The following is a 7,451-nucleotide window of genomic DNA, read 5'->3' on the forward strand; positions in this document are numbered from 1 at the left end:
TTGTGGAAGTGCTATAATCAAGTGTTGTGGGAGTAACCAACCACTCTCCGATTGGATTCAAGGCTCACTTCATGAGATGGAACCCATGCCTGACACTCTGGGTGGCCAAGAACCTGAGCTGGATAGGACATGGGCCTAGAGGAAACCAAATACTACTTGTTCAGGCACACAGCAATAAAATGACTCCTGCTATATTCATAGATCAAGGTCTCACTCAGCATTATCACAGAGGCTTCTTGCAGCAGAAAGGAACTAACACAGAGACCTCAACTGACAGCGTGCAGGAGTGAGAGACCTTGGAACACTCAGCCCTATGGGATGTCTCCATCAAAAAATCATACCCTCAGGCTCAGGAAACTGTGAGGAAGGGGTTGGATAGATTGTGAGAGTCACAGGTGATGGATGACTCCAAGAACACAATGTCTTTCAGACACAACAGAGACTGTGACTACTCCAGGAAGACCTTCGCAGGTTCAATCCAGATGGGTCAGTGTTGAGAGCGGGGGGAAATAGACACACATTCCCACTCCTGGTCAAAAAGCTGTTTGCAACTGACACTCACTTGCAAAGGAAAGTTTAGTTTTCTCCAGTGGAGTCCCACTCGTGTATTAGCCACACTGACGGCAGGCGCGGTTGTTTTGTTGGATTTATTTTTGTCTTATGTCTTTTGCTGGTTCCAATTTGTGTTGTTATTGTTTGTTTTTGTGTGTGTTCTTGTATTTTTTCCTTTGGATTTTGTTTGTGTGTTTTGTCTGGCGGTTTGTTTGAGAGAGAGGAGGGGAGGGAGGAGGGAGGGAGGAAGTGCTGAGTAGGTGGGATGGGAAGAATCTAGGAGGGTTAGAGGAGGGGAAGAATTATCAGAATATATTATATGAAAAAGATTTTTTTCAATAAAAAATAATGTTCTTCACTAAAAAGAAATCAATGAAAAGGATTGTGAGAGTTTAAACCAGGGAAGCCAGGAGTGCATATAAAAACAATTTACTCTTCCCTTACTGATAAGATCCATCAATGTCTTTGAACACGTTAGGAGTTTCTGTGGTAAAAGGGTCTTGACATTTTGTACTATCGAGGGTTACCAGAGTTGTTCTTGTAAGTAAGCGAGCTATGCCTGCCCTTTAGAGGCATAACCTTCTCTCTCTCTTGATTCCCATTGATTCTGGATTGGGAGGCTACTGATCAAAACCAGATGTTCCTTTTCCTGTGTAACAGGGCACTTGGAATTTAATATACCCTCTTATAGGTGTATTAGTAAGCTAATTCTAACACCCAGTGTTTATATTAAAAATCCTTACTTCCTTATTCTTTCAGGAGAAATACTATGGAAGAATTTCAGGTCAGCTTCTTCGGGCAGATGACAATCTTCACAAATCCCATAGGTAGTGGGTTCCTCCCTCCTCCATAATGACAGAGGTTAACATCTGTCTTCCCTACTTTCCTTAACTCTCAAACATTTTGTCATCTGTTACCACAAACTATTGAGTGACCTCAACAATAATTTCCCTAAATGACTGTGAGACCTCATTTGGATTTTAATAAACAGTCACATTCTAATGAGGTCTTCATAAAACTGACTAAATATGTTTAGAAATCATTAGCTTAAATTACCGGTGCAAAAATCTCCTTTGGGAGCCCTGCAGATTTGGTTATGAGACTTCTGCAGAATGGATTCATTCAACACCATGGCAGCGTTTTTGAAGCTCCACACAAACAGTGTAAATGGAACGCCTGGGAAACAGGAGACTGGATAAGACACTCACCGTCCCTCAGGTGGGTTCATTAAACAAGGAAGACAATCAGAACACATCCCAGTGCCATTTAACTGCCAGGTGTGCAGCTGCTGGCAGTGCCGGGGAAACTGACAAGGTCCCTTCCTAGACACGTCGGCTGAAAGGGATGCACAACCGTGACACAAAGTCTCAGATAATGACAGGTCCTGGCAGATGTCCAGGACCCCACTGGAGGAGAGTGGGAGCATCTCCGTCTTCTACACCGAGGTGCTGCACAGGAAGGCCTCCCAGTGGCTCCAGCACAGGCAATTAAAGCCTCCCAATGCTGAGTGCTGGAGGCAAGAAAGGTGGAAGCAGTCTCCCCGTTCTGACTTAATGAATAGGCAGCCAGTCTGTGTAAACAAACACACATCCGTCGGCTCATGGTAATTCATGAAGGACGCCCCACGTGTGGTGCCCATGTTAAGTAGGTAGCGGTTGCCCTTAAAAATCATGTCATTTTGATTTCTTGGATGGTTTGCTGGTGTGTTCCTATGCATGGAAATGGGAGCTGCCGCTAAGCAAATGTGCAGCACTAACAACAGAAACAGCCCGGAACAAGGTCAGGGTCTTTCCCCGATGGGACCCGACCTCTTGTCAAAACTTCCAAATCCATGGTAGACATTCAAAAACAGATGCCATTAATGTCACTCCTAATTGAAGACAACCCCATGAAGGATAGAGGCTCTTCTGAGCTCACCCCCACCTTCCCCACCAACCTGGTTTAGATTGCTGAAAACAAAACTCAAGCATTTTTATCTCTGGTAAGCCTATGAATATAGATCACAAATAAACCAGAAAACCTAATGCCCTCTTGCCCCCCCCTCTTCAGCTACATCCTATTGCCTGAGTTTCCATACTGATTTGTCAAAGCAAAGCCACTGTCATAAAAAACCAGTGACTACCCTTACAGGGCAGGTCCAAGGGCTGATGGGAAGACAGAGAACACTGACCGCCACCATGAGACATTTTCAGTTTGTTATATTTGCAGAGCCACACCACTTGAAATGAAACCTGGCTACCAGCAAAATGTCAACCAACAGTCTTTTGCACATTATTACTAGTTCTTTAAAAAAAAATGTTTACGGATTGTCCTGCCTGAGTGTATGTCTTAGTGCTGGAGGATTCCGGAAGAGACTTCAGATCCTCTGGAACTAGGTTACAGACGTTATGAGCTCGCTGACTGTGAGTTGCGAATTGAACCCTGGTCCCCTCCAAGACAGTCAGTGCTTCTAACTGCGGAGCCTCTCTCCAGCCTTTATGCTTCCCTTGACTGTAGTAATGAACAGTGCATCTTCTCCTCCTTTACATCAGAACCACACCTTCTCTACCCTTCCTTAAAAGTGAAGGAATTTATCATGCGTCAGACTTTCCCTCTTCAGGCTACTGAGTCTGGAGAGAGCACACTTAGGAATTTCAACCAAGGGGAAAACACACACAACACACACACACATTCACACTTCATCCTAAATGCTATGGACATTGTTATTTTACAGATTGTTCACTTTTCAAAAATAATTACTTCAGAAACCCCAATACTTAACAATCTGAGGTAACAATGCAGCTCTTGAAAAAGCCGTGGACCTGGACCACTACATCCACAGGCCTCACTCGGGGATGTGGACATTCTCTAAGTATTTGTGGGTCAGTCCAGACACTGGGTGGTGTGCAGTTCCTCAGAGGAATGAAAGGCCAAGAGAATTCTCTGCTCCGCCATGGAAGAGTTCAAAGGCGTACTCAACTGCTCTTAGACACTGTCCGGGAAGCCACCCACTCTCATCCTTAAATGAGAAATGAATTCTGGTGCACCCCCCAACCCATAATATCCAGGAAAATCAGCTCATTATATAGTATCACTGCTGATCTGAGTTTGAAAATAGAACATTGAAATTAATACCTAATATTTACTGAGTCTTCATAATGGGTAAAAACTTCTCTCCAGGACATGGAGAAATTCTCACATAATCTACGCCAAACTCCCAAAGTAGGTAGGTGGTCATAGATCGAATATTTATATCCCAAACTCAAATGCTGAAACCTGACCACCCGTGACCCATGACGGCTGTATCTGTAAATGAAGAGCAAGATACATGGGTTAAAAGGGTGGACTCTGATGCAACAAGATTAGTGTCTGTATAAGGAAAGAACTAGAGAGCTAGCTCTATCCGCCATGTACCTGAAGTCCAGGTGAGAAAGGTAACCATGTGAAAACCAGAGGAGCCCTCTCCAGACCTGGATCGGTTGACCTTGATGTGGACTCAGCGGCACATTAAGGAAATGAATGCTCTGGTTTATGCCTCTCAGCCCAAGGTATCTGTTATGCTGTCTGACTGGCTGAAGCAAGGACCATTATATCCTGCTCCTCATGGTCCGAGAGATCCTCTCCAGCTGCCCACGTGACCAGCAACCTGCTGGACCAGGCTCCAACCAGCTCACCTGCGTTCCCACCAGCTTCCCGAAGAGCAGAATTGAAAGAAAGAAAATGCGTTTTCTACTTCAGTATAAGAAAATATTGCCTGAAAGATTTTATGCTGTACAGAAAACTTTACATGCTTAAATTTTCAAAACTTCCAATCTTCCCAAGCTTTTGTTGTCTTAAAACAGTCTTTAAAAAAACTCAAAGTCTTAATATTTTTCCTGTATATTTTCTACAAGTTTTAAAGCTCTATTTGTGATACATAGGTCTTTGTTTTTGCTTGTTTGGGGCATTCCATGAGGAAGAGATCTTTTTCTTTTTTTGGCCACATGGTAAGCAAATGTCCAGATGCTTGATTGAAAAAGCTCACTAATTATATATCTTTCCACTTAGGGCTGCAGTCAACATCTGGCCTTCTGTTTGACATATTGGCCCATTTATTTCTTCCTGTCAATTGTGACACCTATAATCTTCTCTTCTCCTATGGTCTTTGGACGGATTTCAAGGTTGTCCATCCTCATAAAGTAAGACAGAAAAGCAATTTTTCCTTTTCTATTTCCTTAGAATCATTTTTTATTGATTCTATATATCAATAAAAACATATAAAAGGTATTGTATTTTATAACTTATAAAATTAAATAATACAAAATTTGAGTATTGAGTACCAAAAAACACATTGTGTCTAGTACATTTCATGGCTGACTTTTGGACATGCTTCAGTTTTTAAATACTTGTTTGTCAGAATTTATTTTATTTTAGAACTGATCTTAGAGAATATGTATTTTTCTACAAATCACCAAATTATTAATTTAGTCTCTATCATAAAGATACAATCCTCTTCTAATATTGGTGAATTTATTTTCTTTTTTTATTTCTGATCCGTTGTCAAAGGTTTGTCTATCTCATTAACTAGTTTGTATTTGCAATCTTCATTACTATGATTTAATAAATTTCTTCTCTACTTTCTCAATTTTCTTTGTTTACTCTGTCCACTTCTTGAATTAGATGTCTCATTTTCTTTAAATTAAGAGCATCTAGGAACTTTTTATTTATTTCCTGTGAGTTTATACACTCCTCCCTCAATATCGATGGGAATTGGTTCTAGCTTCTTCTGGAACTCCTTTTATGTAAACTGCCTATAGCATTTGCATGAACCTAGGCAACATCCTCCTGTATACATGAGTACATCATCTCTAGATGGCTTTGATACCCCAGTACAGTGTACCTCCTATGTCAACACCTGTTTACTATTTTGTTTCGGGAATGATAATAAAGTCTGTACATGTTGAAAACAGATGCTCTCTTTGTGTTTTGTGATGGTAGGAACCTACTGTGACTGAATTCATGACCCTGGAACCCACGACATGAGGTGAACTCTGTGACACTGTTTTTTTGACCTTACATTCAGTCTCATCTTGACCCATGAGTTTGGCAGGGGTTCTTTCCTGGGATCTGAAGTGAAGATGGAGTAATGTTCTCCGTCATATTCTCAGGGCAGGCGGATGCTCCCTTCTCTCCCCTCCTTCCCACTTCCTCCCTGACTTTGTCTTTTATCCGACCCTCTACCTCCATGGGTTTGGATTTTATATTAACACTGATGGCCCCCAGATGTTATCTCTTGATCTTTATGGCTTCAAAATCAGGCTACCTCTGACCAAGATGGACACAGAACTCCCCTGCCTGTTTCTGGGCACAATTTCATTATCCAATCTTCCAGTCTCCAGCCCTCAGTGTATGGTACATTACAATGTCCAATCTTTCCAGTCTCCAGCCCTCAGTGTATGGTACATTACAATGTCCAATCTTTCCAGTCTCTGGTCCTTAGTGTACGGCATATTATAATGTCCAGCCTTCCCAATTCCAGCCCACAGTGTACTTCAGTCTGTGGTAGTTAGACTTTCTTGAGTGCTAAGTTGCATATTTTAAGCAAGTCTATTTACATACTCATACGATGCATATGAACTTTTAAAAATAAGCATGATTTATCTAGAATTTCAAGATGTTTGTTGAAGGTCAGGTTATCTAGTCTGTCATCTTTTCGAGAATTTTCAGTATATTCCACTTACTGAGATCTTCTTCTGAGACAATTGTTATATTTGTTTGTGCCTTAATTGTAGAAACCTTAAGAACCACCTCCCCTTTAAGGTTCTTGTTTCAATAATTCAATTCTAGGACAACTACCAGGCTGCCTTTGCTGGGTATAAATACCAGCTTCCCTAAGAAGTAATGGCTCTTTGTTTGAGCTAAGCGGCACCATGGAATTGAACCCATTATAAAGCAGTTGTACCCTATATATTTACTCATTTAAAACGTGTGCTCTGGAGGTAATCTGATAACATGCCATTGCTAAGATTACCGCTGCTCATCAGCTTCCTGGTTAAACAAGATGAAACTCATAAACAGTCACTAGAGATAGGAATACAAGAACTTTAGGGCTAAAGATTATGGTTCCCATTTCATAGGTTAGGACACCAAGGCACAGCGAAGCATGACAACATGCTGGGTTTCTAGTCCACAGACAGATCCCAGCAATGCACACTGTTTTTAGAGTCAATTCCCCTGACTTACAGAATGATGTCATGTCTATTGTAGCACCCATAGGGTTTCAACACCCAACAACCAGCACTAATGCTTGGAGGTATTTCTGTGTGCTCAATATAGCCAGGTAACGACAGCTTTTAAATCCTGAGTGCATTCCCTGTCTGTTGTTATTGCAACAAATGAAGGCCATTCAGGCTGTGCTTACTGAAAAGGAATAAGCCATTGTGGTAAGCAACAGGAGATGCTGGGTAGTTAAGTTTTCTTTGGGAGTATATGGCACACTTCAAGAGCGTGGGTCATGTTTCTTTATCACTAACCCAGCAGGGAACCAAAGGGCGTTTGCCACGGTTGGCCAGCTTACCCTTCCCACTTCCACGAGGTTGGTCACCATGATGATGCTGGCAGTGTTCTCGTGCCACACCATCCTCCAGAAATCATAGATGGTCTCCTGCATGGGTCCTGCAGTGAAACAGAACAGAGACATCACTTTGCATCGGAGCATTGCTGGACTTCAAGGGAGTCTGTGCATCTCCAGACGCAATCCGTCGCTTTTAGCTGATGCCCTCTGCATAGCCACGCAGAAAAAAAACTCCTAAAACTGCACCTAGAGCAATAGCAATGATTGGAAATTCATGTCTTCCAATATATCTGCATTTTGAGTTCTCTTACTCCTCTAAACTACTACCGTGAAAGAAATGATTTCTCCATCATTAGTTATATTATCT

At 41.9% G+C, this 7,451-nt stretch overlaps 1 pseudogene; it reads right to left on the reverse strand.

Moving 5' to 3' along the window:
- The window catches only part of LOC114704073, a 57,026-nt pseudogene extending 49,798 nt beyond the window's left edge, over nucleotides 1–7,228 (reverse strand).
- Between the last annotated feature and the right edge of the window lie 223 nt (nucleotides 7,229–7,451).

The sequence above is a fragment of the Peromyscus leucopus genome, unplaced genomic scaffold (assembly GCF_004664715.2).
Source record: "Peromyscus leucopus breed LL Stock unplaced genomic scaffold, UCI_PerLeu_2.1 scaffold_629, whole genome shotgun sequence".
Classification (NCBI taxonomy): Eukaryota; Metazoa; Chordata; class Mammalia; order Rodentia; family Cricetidae; genus Peromyscus; species Peromyscus leucopus.